This window comes from Gavia stellata, chromosome 1 (assembly GCF_030936135.1).
Source record: "Gavia stellata isolate bGavSte3 chromosome 1, bGavSte3.hap2, whole genome shotgun sequence".
In the NCBI taxonomy this organism is placed as follows: domain Eukaryota; kingdom Metazoa; phylum Chordata; class Aves; order Gaviiformes; family Gaviidae; genus Gavia; species Gavia stellata.
Genome location: NC_082594.1, coordinates 130,773,267 through 130,786,620, shown reverse-complemented (window position 1 = coordinate 130,786,620; position 13,354 = coordinate 130,773,267).

Here is a 13,354-nt window from a genome sequence, read left to right as displayed (position 1 = left end):
AACTTTTTAAAGTTTTTTGTTTCTTCTTCAAGTAACTGAAGTTTAAAGTGAAAATAATGTTGCTCATTTGGGGTGTCTGCCTGCATCTGTAGTCTGTAATGAGTGGTTGGCTTAAAAGACACTTAATTCATGCCAGCCTTCAACCTTTGAAGTTGGACTCTGCTTTGTTTTCATGCATCGGTGAAGTTGTTAGCTAGAAATTGAACACAAATGTTAGGTTGGATGGAAATTCCCTTTTGCTCTGTACTACAGCTCTTCTTACTGATTTACGACAATAATAAAATGGTGCTAGCCCAACACCGAGCAACTCCAAATCAGCAATGAGAGAAGGAACACCATTTCATTTTTTCACTGTTGGAGGATCCATAATATTCAGAGATGCTGTTTAAATATTACATATGTGTAGTCTAAATGCTTGATTCTTCACGCAAGTCTCTCGCTTGTTGTAAATTCTGAGACTTCCTGTGTAATTGGAGAAGTTTAACTAGTTTTGGCATCATCTTGGGTCATAGTTCCACAAACATTAAGCCAGCGCTGCCACCGCGACAAGCGCTCTTGTACCAATGTAAGCTGTTTCAGTGTACTTGTTTGGGAGTGGGGGGTGTCTTTGCGATCCTTTTGCAGAGTAAATTTTAAGTTGAAGTGATATTCTCGTCTGGCTTCCTGTGTGAGTGCTGGTGAAGTGGAGGAGAAGCTACACCTCTGCATTATTTTGGAGTAGGTAGGACAGTAGGGAAGGGTAACCATCTTAGAGGTTTTCCTATTATCGCTATAAGGGCAATTTGTTAACTAAGGAAAGTTAGGTAGCTAGTTTAGCCTATGTTGCAGTGTAACTCATTGACTGGTAGCATTCAGATTCGATAAAGTAATTAATACAAGCAAAAAATTTCGTTTTGTGGTACATCAGTTTTCAACTGTTGGTTGCCTTTCAGAACTCTGTGTAGCTTACATCCCAAGGTAAGGAGAGTTAGGCTGAAAACAGGTGGAAAGGCTGGGCCCAGAGGGTGGTGAGCAGTGACGCAAAGTCTAATCGGAGGCCAGGGATGAGCGGTGTACACCAGGGGTCAGTGCTGGGTCCAGTCCTGCTCAACATCTTCATTAATGATCTGGATGAAGGGACAGAGTATACCCTCAGCAAGTTTGCTGATGACACCAAACTGGGAGGAGTGGCTGATAGGCCAGAGGGTCGTGCTGCCATCCAGAGGGACCTCAACATGCTGGAGAAATGGGCTGACAGGGACCTCATGAAGTTCAACAAGGGCAAGGCCAAAGTCCTTCACCTGGGGAAGAACAACTCAATGCACCAATATATATGCTTTGCAGAAAAGGACCTGAGGGTTCTGGTGGACACCAAGTTGAACATGAGCCAACAATGTGCCCTTGTGGCAAAGGTGGTGAATGATGTCCTGGGCTGCATTAGACAGAGTATTGCCATCAGGTCAAGGGACGTGATCCTTCCTCTGTGCTCGGCACTGGTGAGGCCACACCTAGAGTCCTGTGGCCAGTTCTGGGCTCCCCAGTACAAGAGACATGGACATACTGGAGAGAGTCCAATGAAGGGCCAGAAAGATGATTAAGATACTGAGGTATCTCTTATCTTAGCGGAGGCTGAGGGAGCTGGGACTGTTCAGCCTGGAGGAGAGAAGGCTCAGGGGGAATCTCATCAATGTGTATAAACACCTGAGGGAGGGTGCAAAGAGGACAGAGCCAAGCTTTTTTCAGTGATGCCCAGTGACAGGACCAGAGGCAACAGGTAGAAAGTGGAATGCAGGAGGCTCCATCTGAACATCAGGAAACACTTTCTTACTGTGAGGGTGACCGAGCACTGGAGCAAGTTGCGCAGGGAGGTTGTGGAGTCTCCATCCTTGGAGATACTCAAAAGCCATCTGGATGTGATCTTGGGCAACTGGCTCTAGATGGCCCAGCTTGAGCAGGGGGAGGTTGGACCAGATGACCTTCAGAGGTCCCTTCCAACCTCAGCCATTCTGTGATTCTGTAATACCCTGACCTACTTCAGAACTTAAGAAACTCTCAGAAAAGTGCATAAAACTAAAAAAGTCACCTATTTTGTAGTGCTATAGTCACATCTTGCCTACATGACCGTTGGTCTGTCATCGCTGTCTTTAGTTACAACTGCAGCAGTTACCATTTGTATCTATAAAAAAAAGTGATAATTTCTATTTGGTATAGTATTCGCCTGTATTCAATCAGCATGCATGTGCTCTGTACTTCCGAGTTGCAATTTCCTTGCTCTGTGATATTAGCTGGGGGCTGCAGCTCTGCCTTTGAGCCTTTAACCAATGGTGCCCATAACACTTGCACACCCTTTCTTCTGTCTTGCTCTCCAAGGCTCAGGTTCAAAACTTCTGTTGGAGGCAGCTGTGGGTTACTTAGCTGGTGTCTGTGTTCATTTAAATGAAAATGGGGGAGAGTTGAGGGCTTCTTGGGTTTGTTTTTCTTTAAGTCTGTGACCAAAAGTGATGCTTAGTCTCAACAGCTGATGATTTGGATTATGAAGTATTGCCTTTATCTGAAGCAGTGGTGTTTGTCGAGGACGTGTTTTATACTTGCTGTGGTTGGCAAGTTATAGAGTCCCACCTGTAAATTGTCTCAAGAGGCTTTACAGTCCATCTAACTCACTTTGTCTGTGGTTTTTCTGTTTTATTCTGGGTGGGGATGGGAAGACCCTGTGTTCCTTAGCTTGGAAAAAATAACTGTTTGAGCCATCCCTTGCTAAGGAACACAATGGAGATCTCCCACTTCTAGTTTCACTTTAAGGTATTCTTGCCAAGTCAGTCTCGGGTGGCAACAGGGAGGTGATTTTAGACAGTGATAGAAAAAGAAGATGGAGGTAAGGAATTTTAATTTTGTGGAATAATTTTCTAATTAAATAAAACTCACAGGATCATGATATCTGTTTGTCACAGAATCACTAAGGTTGTCCCTTCCCTTTATCCATTCCTTTCAAACCTCTGCAAAGTAATAACTTGGAAATCTGGTTTTAGTTTCTGCTCCATTGTCAGTGCTGAATTTCTACAGTAGCCTTATTTGCTTTGTCTAGTGCTTTCAGAACAACTTATTTACCCATGGATAGCTCATGTACAGTAATTCTCCTAAGCTAAATAAGTAGTTCCTAAAGTGGTAGAACTAATGAATTCAGGTTTCCTATGGATTTGCACCGAGTGGTTCCATTTTCTGGTGTCTAACATGCATTGATCTTGCTTTTAAATTTCCTCTTCGAAAGTGTTAAGAAAGCGTGCCTGTTTTCCCTACTCACCTGGGCTCAGAGATCTTTAGTTTGGACCTCTCTGTTAAATCTAGTTGAAATAGTTTGCAGCTTTATCCCTGCCAGTATTATTCAAAGCTGTCAGACATCCCGATTACAAGATGAGTCCTTTATTCCTGGAACTGAAGCAATTGCCCAGTGGACCCACTTTATATAGGAAAAAACTCTGAAGAGCAAAGGTGCCAAATAGCATTGAGGTTGTGAAGGAGAATGAGCCCTCTTCCATCCAGTAAAACATTTTGTGAGGAGCCTGGAATTAAATGTACATTGCGAAGTTGTGGGGCTTTTATTTGGTTTTGTTGGGTTTGGGGGCAGAGTGTGTGTGTTTTTTACAGCTCATTACAGCTGGTAATAGTGAAAGCACCATTTCTGGAATAACGTGCTGGCCTTTTCTGAAGGATGTGGCAATACGCTGGCTGGACAGGCGCTTTGGAAGTGCTTTCATACAGCTGCCAGTTTCCATGATTCTGAAAGTTGAAGGGAAGTTCATTAAGCAATTCTTGTAAAGAATTACTAAGAAACCTACTTAGAAATTGTGTGTCTTAACAGTGAAGTTGGGAGTAAGTTTGATCAGCTTATGTATTAAAAGTGAAACACTGTTTCATGGTACCTTCTACCTCGGCCATTTTTGCCTTTAGCCCCATTGAGATTCATAGGGAAATCCTTTACTCTGGAAGGTCAGTGTTTGTAACTAAATCTCAGTATGGATCTCTTCTGCATGTTGTAAAGGAGCTTCGTAGTGAAGACCTATACAATATTGCTTCCTGTATCATGAACCCTTGACAAGTTCTTTATTTGTGTCAGATTTCTCAAACCCCAAGCCTATAAAATATTCAAGAACTTGACTGTGTAATCCTTTGTACTTAATGACTTACATCTGAAAAGATGAATTAAAAAAATTGACACATAAACTCTCTGGATGCCCTTCACATTTCAATTCCAGGATATTTTGCGCTGCTTGTTAGTTAGGGTCCTCAGGAGAGAGCAGGAAGTCAGTTTAGCATGTGTCTGTGTGCCTGGCGTAGCTATCAGAGAATCACTTGATACCTCCTCAAGACCTTACGCAGTTTTAGAAACAGACGATGTAAGGATCCTTTGTAGTTGCAGAACAAAAAAGAGCTCAGGTTAAAACCAAAAATGAAGCAGAGAATAGTATTCTGGCTATATTGTGGCCAAAATGGAAGTTTTCATGTTTTGATTCTAAACTGGTTATCAAGCCCTGTGACGAAGTACTGTTCTTTGAATACAGATTTCACTTGCAGATAAGTTCACGTCTGAAAGCGGAATTAGACTGTCTCTTGGTGAAGCTGTAGCTTCTATGTTTGTCCACTCGGTCTATGGTGTTTCAAATACAACTTTCATATATATGTGCATGGCTTCCTCGGTTATAAATAATCATCTTGGTCCCAGTATTCAGAGACCATGATGACTTACGTGTTACAGCTTTTTTCAGGAAAAAGAAATTATTTGTTCTTCAGGCAACATGCAGCCAGCAAGGTTTGGCTTGCCAACAGATGCTCTTGCACCGGAGCGGGAGTGCATTCGGCCTCAGCCACAGTACAGGCAATTTTTGTCATCGAACACAGCTAACCTAACCCACATAGAGATGACGACCTGTTACAGGAGGAGGTTGTCTGCAATCTGCTTTGTATCCACTTAGCTTTCACCATCAGAACACTTTTTGACTCCTTTGTCAAGCATAGCATAATTAGATACCTGTCTTCTATTTGAAAATAATTTTCTATTTTGAAGTGTACTGCTAGGATCACTGGGCATTGAAAACCAGGGAGATATCACTGTCTTGCAACTTAGAGACATTCCTCATACTTTCTCACTTTCCTCATGAAATTGGTGTGTGGTAACTTGTGAATCTCAACAAAAGACATGATCATGAGGATTTCCCTGGTCATTGCTTTCTGATTTCCTAAAGGTAAGAGTGGTGTCCCCTTATTTTGATCTAAAGTAGCTGAGGACACTCTTTAGGGTGACAGCTCTGGTCTTTTTGATTCTAGCTTGTGCACTGATTATGTAATTCCAGCTCTTTACCTCCCAAATGCCTGCTTCCATATAACCATTCATCTAGACCACAGGAGATAGTTTGGGTAGCGTCATGAATGAGTGGGTTAGGCCGCTCAAATAGAAGTTTATAAAAATGCAACTTAACAGAATTTGATGGCAAGATTCACTCTACTACTTACTAAAGCATTCAAAGGAAAATCAAATTAGAATCAAATCAGAATTATTTATGTGGAGAGACTGGAGAAACAAAAGGGGTAAAGAATAAGGAAGACCCTCCTGTTGAGTCACGAGGTTCAGAATGGACTCCCTTGCTTCCTAAACTCCTCAAAGAGAAGTTTAGGTGCGGCTGAATTCAGACTTAGTCTCAGACTTGGTCAACTGTTTATGTCTCAGGGAAAAGAGAGGGTACAAAGGATAAAGAAATCCTCCCGTTGAGTCACGAGGTTCGGAATAGAGCCCCTTGCTTTCTAAACTTCTTAGAGAGGAGTTTAGGTGTGGCTAGGTCTAATCCTAGTCCCAGACTTGGGCAACGGGTTTTATCTAAAGGATTATGTATATTTAGCAGCAATTTGAGGCTCGTTCACAGTTTTAGGTAAATCATAAGATCTTAGCAACACTTAATTGTGGATTAGTTTTAAGATTTACAAAGTGAGTTAATCACAACAATAGCTTGATTACAGATTGATTCTCACACACACAGAGACGTAAAGCTACAGATATATGTGTATATAAATATAGGTATACCTGTTAAAAATTCCCCTCGAGTTCTGTGAAAATGGTCACTTCAAATGTCTTGGCATTCCTCAATGGGCCAGAGTTGAGTCTTGGGGAGGAGACAGTGTTAGCCCAGGTTGCGGTCCTCCAAAATTTCACAAACTGGAGAGTTTGTGAAACTCTGAGAGGTGTCCCACGCAGAGGGAGATGCTGGTCACAGCCCGCTGCAGTCCAGGAGAGCTCAAAGGGCCTCGCCTGGGACCGCTGTTTATAGGTTCGCAAGATGATTGGCTTTAGTCATTAGTAAAATGATGGAATTTCTGTAACTGTGGTGTCGTTCCACTTAGGTTACAACCCTGATAAGGAGTGCTCCAGGGCTGCTAGGGAATGATGGATCATCCCATTATTCTCACTCTCGTTACCTGCCTCAGTCAGCTAACAGGAGTGCCTGGTACAGTCAATGCTATTCTCCACCTTAGTCGTGCAAGAGTTGCTGGTACAGTCAAGGGACACTTAACTGCCCAACTCGTTACACAAAGGCCAGGGCCACCTGGAATTTCTGAGATAGTAGAGCGGTCCAGAGGAGGCAGGGGGAAGGAGTGCACCACCACAGGTAGGCATCTTCCTTCACTACCACTGTGTGCCACTTCAGTCTGTTTGTAGTACCAAGACCGTCCACACAATGTGTGAGGGTGGCAGCAGCTCACATCTGGATGCAGAATATCCAGAGATACCTCTCCTTAAATAATTTTCAGGACATCATCAACAATTAAGAAACTTGGTTCAGTAGACATGATCTCTGTCTGCCCCTCCTCTAAGGTTTAAAAATAAATGAGGCTGTACTAACCTAGGAAAACTTGAGGGGCAACAATGGTAGAGCAAGAAGAATAAACACAAGAGGTGGACCTTGGGGTGATTAATGGGGAAGTTTCTTTTTTTTTTTTCTGAAGTTTCTTAAGCAGATCTGGTCAGGATTTCTCAGAATGACCCTACAACTATGCTGTCCTGAAACTGCATGTTAGCAAATGATCACGAGCAATGATGTCTCTAATATTACAAAATTTATAAATGAAAACAAAAATTAATGTAGATATGAGGGAATGTCACTTGAGTGATAACTCTGCTTCTTCCTCCAATGCTGTTATAAAAAAAGAAAGAAGTTTTCTTTCTAGTTCTCGTGTGTGTTCTTATATAAAAGCCTTACTGAAAATTTATCGCTTTAAGTCAGCAGGAGGAAAAATACCAATGTATTTGAGTTTAGATGGTACAAACAAAAGAGGTAAAGAAAAAAATTCTAAAAGCAGTGAAGTTTTTTTCCATCTGTTGTTATTTGCAGACACCTTAAAAAAAAAAAAGTGGCTTGTGTAACAAGTTTTACCTTATTGGCATTGGTTTTCTTTTCTTAACTTTTGCAGAAGCTCTGGGAACAGTCTGGTTGTCCTAGGAGACTGTCAGCTGGTTTGCGTCGGGACTGTGTGTTCTGTGAGAAGTCAAGATATCTCTCTCCTGCCTTTTAATCCCTCATACATCTTCCTTGGCAAAAGGTGGTGCGTGTTGTGACCAGCCTGACGTCAGCTGGTCAGCCTGCGCATACGTGCTAGGGAGCAGGTCACAGACCCGAGCGGTATCCAGTCGCTTACCGCAGTGTCAGCACTGACCTCACTCCTCCTTCTCTGCTCAGTCTTAGGTTTTTGTGAACACCTGGGAACTTCATATTTTTGAGAGGTTTCATTTAGGTTGGTCAGTGGGCACAGCTGTTGTTCTGAGTGAGTGGATAAAGAGACACGGTGCAGTAACAAGAAACCCATCTGAAAGATATCGAAGGGATTTTTACTCTTACCAGGAAAAATAGTCCTTTTCAACTTCCTGTACAGTAGTCTTAACAGGTTACTTTTGTAGGCAAAAGGAGTTGGTATACGTAGTTAACAATCACAAAGGTAAGGTTTTGAGTTTCATTTCCTGCGATCATTTCATAGAATCATAGAATCGTTTAGGTTGGAAAAGACCTTGAAGATCATCAAGTCCAACCATAAACCTAACATTGCCAAGTCCACCACTAAACCATGTCCCTAAGTGCCACATCCGCACATCTTTTAAATACCCCCAGGGATGGTGACTCCACCACCTCCGTGGGCAGCCTGTTCCAATGTCTGACAACCCTTTCAGTGAAGAAATTTTTCCTAATATCCAGTCTAAACCTCCCCTGACGCAACTTGTGGACGTTTCCTCTTGTCCTATCACTTGTCACCTGGGAGAAGAGACCAGCACCCACCTCTCTACAACCTCCTTTCAGGTAGGTTGTAGGTTATTATGTAGGTTATTAGGTAAATGCAAAATTAGAATAGAAGTGTTTCAAGGGGGAATAAAGGCAAAGAAGAGGCAATAAGTTGTGGTTTTTTCATCTCAGGGGCACCTTGCTTGTGATTTAAAAGCTTGGATTAAGTCGCTGGTTGAAGCTCGCCTTGTTTTAAAACATGCGTGGAAGATTGGAAAAGAGAGCTCCAGCAGTCACTCGAATGAAGAGGACACTGTCTTGCAGGAAAAAAATTAGCATTTGAGTAGTTACTATCTATGCCTTGGAATTGATCTTGGCTGTAAATCATAGCTAACTCCATGAGGTGTACAAAACTAGTAAGAACCATGAGATTGTAGCGATGGAACAGCGTAAGCTTGCTGAAGTATTTTAAGAGGAAGAAAGATTTGGACTGCTGGTAGTTTTACAGAACATGTGTAGCTGCATATTAAAAAGATTCTTTCTGCCTCGTACAGAAGAATGGAATAGCTTTACTAATTTGAGGAAGATTGTTTTGTACAACCAAAGATAACAGATTGGAAGAATTATTTTCTTTATAAAATGAATATTAAGTTTGGAAACACTTCTTAAATAAAGAGTGAAAGCTTAATGTCAAATAAAATAATCTAGACTTTTTCTTAAAAAGCTGCGTATGTTTTGAAGAAAAGATATCATAAAATAAGTTGCTGAATAATACCTGCAAAGATGGGTGGTAGACAAGAAGACACTTCAGAACAATTTGGTTTTGAGTTTTCTACTCTACTTTTTCAGAACTATAGAGGAGATTAAATTACGTTAAACTTAAATCTCCAGGACACAAAAATATCTTTTCATTTCTGGGGATGACATTGCATTTAAATTAAAATCGTTATTTCAGGTTGACATTGTAAGAGCTATAAACTACGTAAAGCTTGAGGGAACCTTGGTACTAAATAAATATAAACGTTGAATTGCTTCCTCTTCATCTGGCTAAAGAATTTGGAATTTGCTACATTCTCTCTGCAGAAGACATTCAGCTGAGTCAAGTGAGCGTATTTCATGAGTGAACTTAAAATACATTTGCCCATGCACTTAAAAAGCAAATACATGTTTTCTGCCGTAGAGAATCAGTGAAGGAATCTCTCCGTGAAGAAGTAAAGAGAAACCCGTTGTCAAAGCTCTGATGATACAACAGCTGCGAGGAAGAAATGGCGACAGCAGAAACATTATTTATCAGCCTGCAGAAGTCCCCACCTAGGCAGTATTATTTTGGGGTTTTTAATTCACAGAGACCATATTTTCAGCAGCTCTTAAGAATACCACCTCTCTGGTGTTGCCAGCTCTAACTGTTTTGATGTGTATCAAGTCAAATGCAAAGGTTTTTATCCTTACAGAATAAGAGTAGGAAAAAAACAACTTCAGCTCACCATGTTTTTTATGGTACAATCTGTCAGTAGAAACCCCAGAGTTGTGTACAAGTGCTGTTTAACAAACTTAACCACCTCTTTTCAGTTAGAAAACCAGAACTTGAAATAAACTAACTGGTTAATTAGATAATGTGTACAGCCTTGATTTTTCTTATCAGTCCCACAAAACTGCTTTGAAACTTTTTGGGGAAACATTGGTTGAACGGTAAACTGTGATAAACTCAACTTAAAGTAATTACACAGTAAAGTGAAGTTAGAAGAATAATGATTGCATTACTACACCCTGTATTCTACATGAAATGGGCTGTAGATCCCAGTAGAACTGAAGCATATCAAATAGAAACTTAAAGTTGTTTATGTTTGTGAGGCTTATATTCTCAATGTGGTAGCATCTGGCTTGAAATGTGCAGGGAATGGCATCACTTGGAAGTTTTTTAAAGAAAAAAAAAAGGGCAGGGGAGGAAGAAAGAAATGGGGAGTCTCTGACACGTTGTTACAAAGACTTTCCAGTTTCTCAGGATCAAAAAATGGTTAGAAGCTGTATTAATACATTTCAGCACAAACTTCCACTAAGGCCTTGCCTATCTTCCCAAATACCATATACAGTGTATTGCTGAATCATTTAAGGCATCTGCTCCGGAGGAAGAAATCAGGCAACTGGAAAATTGGGTAGATCATGACTTTGGGAGATAGGGCTGCTGCTATTAGGAATAAGAATTTTGCTGAGGGGACACAGCCCCTGGGCAGAAGAAGCTTGAATATAGGAGTAGGGAGAGCCCGTGTCAGGAGGGAGAAGTGGGTGCCCTGACTCTGGGCAGGGGAAAGATGGGGTTGTGGATGTGATTTGGACTGTGCACAGGGAGAAGCAGGGGGGGTCAGAACAGCTGTGTCTGGTCTGGGGGAGGGTATTTGCGGCTGGGTGCTTTTTTTACACCCTTTACCTTTACACAGGTGTGCTTTATGTGTAGCCTTGCATGGTAGCTGGCCATCTAAATTCACATTAATGCTTTCTATATTGAATGCACTGTAATACAGAAATACTCCTTTCGTTTTGAAGTTGTATAAATTTGCAAGATTAAAAAAATACGGTTGCTTGGTGAAGATGTTAGCTTTTCAAAAATGCTAAGTTCACCAAAACTGAGACCTCTTTCGTCTTTTTGCTCTGATTTCCAGCATACTTGCCATGGTCTAGTAATGCCCAATAACAGATGCATCAACTCTGTCCTTACAGATGGTGCAGAGAAGTCAGAAACAGGATACATGACTGCCACACGATGCAGTCCAGCATCTTCCTTTTTCTAAGCATAATGTTTGTGAGCTTTGCTGTACCACAACTATGTCCATACACTCTGTGCTCACATCCTTACCTCATTAAACAGTACTCTATACGCTAAATTAAATGACCCCTTTGCTCCCTTGAATAGCTATTTTGCCTGACCCACAAGGTATTGTCTTAATGATGGATATATGAGAGCGTAGTGTTACCGGCTAGCTGCTCTGCTTCTCATGTCTTTGCTGGTAGCCTTAACGGATATCGATTCTGCTGGGCTGCTCTGACACAACTGAAAAAACCCCACTGAAACGAGGTGTGCTGACCCGAGTCTCTCAATGTATGTGTGACCATCTCTCTGGTTGCCAACAGTGTAAAAGATGGCTGGGCTCTAACCAGATTTGCTTTCTTTTTTTTTTTTTTTTTTTTATATAATCAGAATCGCACACCTGCTAAACTCTCCCAGCTAACCCCTTCATCATCACCTGATACAATGAATGCAGCTAGAATAAGTGAGTAAGTACTACTGACCATCACCAGCTACACACAGGAGGGATATAAGTTATAGATGCCTTGGGTGGGAAACTGGCTTTCCTGGCTTTCAGAGTTGTGAATTTTCCATAACTTGGAGGACCTGAGATACCAACTGGACTAGTCTTACTACATATAAACAAAAATAAAATTGTTAGTGAATTAAGCTCAATGGATTTAAAGGAGAAGAAATCTGTTTTCAAGATGAAGTAACACAAGGTAATTTATAAGAGGGTGAATGAAAGTGCTGAAGTTGCACCACTGCTTTCTCCCACAGTAAAAGACTCGGTTAACTCTGTCAGGGTTTTTTCATAATTTATGCAGAGCATGGTCAGTGAGAATGAAGAAAGCAAAGCTTGTGGAGAAATAGAAAGTGATGGGCTCGGGAAGGCTGTGGTGATTGTGTTTCAGGTAGGCTGTATGTGACACCCAGTGGAGCCGTGTAATGCTGGAACTCATCTCGGAAAGGATTGTGTCTAATTTTGTGATGGTGTGAACACTGTTGTGTAGGTGGAGGAGTTGAATTAGGTTCCTGAAAACTTCAGGCACTTTGAGTTCCCCAGGCTGGATCTATTCGCAGGATATCGCCTGTTTGCTTTACTTCACGGTTTGCCAGCATTTCCCGTGTCTTCACAGGAATAAAGAAAGTACTTGAAGAAGGGGTAGAGTGGTAAACAGCATCAGCCAGTTTCTCCTCAGTTAACCTTTACTGACCAAGAGCACTGCATTCAATTAACCTTTTAGAGTATAAAGACTGGAGAACAGCATCCGAGTTCTGTTCTGGTACAATACGGATTATTTCTGTTAACTTCACACACACATACACGCAGGTGTATGCACAAAGCCCTTTCCGAAGTATGTGCTGTGGTGCTTTGGGAGCTCTATAGATGGCTGGCTTTCTGGTTCGTGAGGATGGGGTTTTTTGTTTGGTTTTGATGTCAGTGTCAGTAATGGTAGGCTCGGTTTACATTAAGAACTGCTTGGTGTTGAAAGTTATATTAAAAACCACCCCCACTTCCTTACAGTACAAACAAACAAACAAAAAAATACTCTAAAGATACGAAGCCTGTTAAAAGAAGCCGATGAGCTTTCCAGGAGGAGCCAGGGAGAGGTGAAGCCACGAGGAGTCTGAGGGCCCATGGGAAGAGTTGCAATAACAGGTTGGTTGGTGAGAGAATGAGGAGAAGCATGAAACTAAATACAGAGCTCAGCCTTATCAAAAACCAGATTTTTATTTTTTCCTGTTGTCACCTACAGTATACTTCATGTTACTTGCTCTCTAAAATTCATTCCTCTGGTAGATACGTGTTCAACCATCATTGACTTAATCTCATCTTTTGTTTATTTTTTTCATAATGTTTTTGTTGGTCTAAATACAGGCTACTGATGTGTTCAAGCTGAGGACAAATTAGGTGCAATTTATTAGGCTGCTATGTATAATTTTATTTCAGAACTTTATTCTTAACTGAATTTTATATATCTGAGAACATAGTGTCATTTTTGGCCATTTTAAGCTGTACATTAATTCAATAGCAAGTAGGTTTTGTAATTTGCTACATTAATAGCACTCTAAATTTGTATTTAATAAAATGTTCTCATTGTAGCTTGTATTTTGCTTAGCATTCATGCTTTATTTAGAACTGGGAATTCAATGCATATTTGGTTAGGAAGGGCTGATGAAAGAGAGTTCAGCTGTACCTCCTCCCGTTCAGAAAACAATCACATACTCTAATTTTCCTTCTGGCTTCCTTAAAGTAGTTGGGGTTGTAATTGTTTTTATATTGAAGTAATTGAGGAAATGGGAACCAGTTCATCATAGACAGTGGGGGTTCACA